Source organism: Parus major, chromosome 2 (assembly GCF_001522545.3).
Source record: "Parus major isolate Abel chromosome 2, Parus_major1.1, whole genome shotgun sequence".
In the NCBI taxonomy this organism is placed as follows: Eukaryota; Metazoa; Chordata; class Aves; order Passeriformes; family Paridae; genus Parus; species Parus major.
Window position 1 is genome coordinate 67,492,521 of NC_031769.1, and position 917 is coordinate 67,493,437.

The window sequence follows — 917 nt, forward strand, 5'->3', positions numbered from 1 at the left end:
CCCCGTTCAGAGAAACGCGCCCGTGTTTATAAACAGCAGAGGCAGTGGGCGCTACATTTGCAGACAGAGGGAGGAAAGCCCTTGGTGGCTGATTAATAAAAAAGAGCTCTGGAGAACTCGTCAAACCCTTGTCAACCGGAGGAATGCAATCTTTTCAGAAGCGTTTGGTCAGGCAGGCAGCTGGCTGCAGGCAGGGCGGTGCTGCTGGGGCAGGGGCATCCCACCACACACACATACACACATATAGACGCACACTTTCCACGCACTTTCCTCGCCATCCCCGCGGGCGTGGGGGGTGGAAGGCAGCTGGGGTGCGCTTCTGGCCGGGGCGGACAGGGAGAGAGCCGGCACACCGGCATGGAGCCGGCCCGCCGACACGAGCGGCAGCCCGGAGGGAATGGGAGGAGAGAGCCCGACCGGAACGTGCAGAGAAAATAGACCGAGGAGCTTACACACACACACACACACACACACACACACACACACACACAAAAAAGTTACATTCGTGGGGAAAACACGCGTGGCAGAGCGCGGGGTGCCCGCGTGGGTGGAAGGAGCTCCGGGGGAAGCATTTACACATATACACATACACACACACATATATACATATATACATATATATTGGCGAGGGCATGCACACGGTGCGTGTGCCCGGGGTGCGTGTGCGGGGGAGACCGCGTAAGGACGCGGGTGTGCGGCGAGCGAGCGAGGTGTGGGGCGGTGGGGCTCGGGCGGGGTTGTCGCGCAAAATGCGCGGGCGCTGGAGGATCCCCGCGGGTGCGCAGCGGCCCGAGCGAACGCGGGGCTCCGCAGCGCTCAAGGCATCCGCGTGTGTCGGCGAGTGTGTGTGGCCGGTCCCCGAGCGCTACAACTCCCGTAGCTGCCGCGGGTATTTTTTTCTTTTTTTTTTTTTTTTT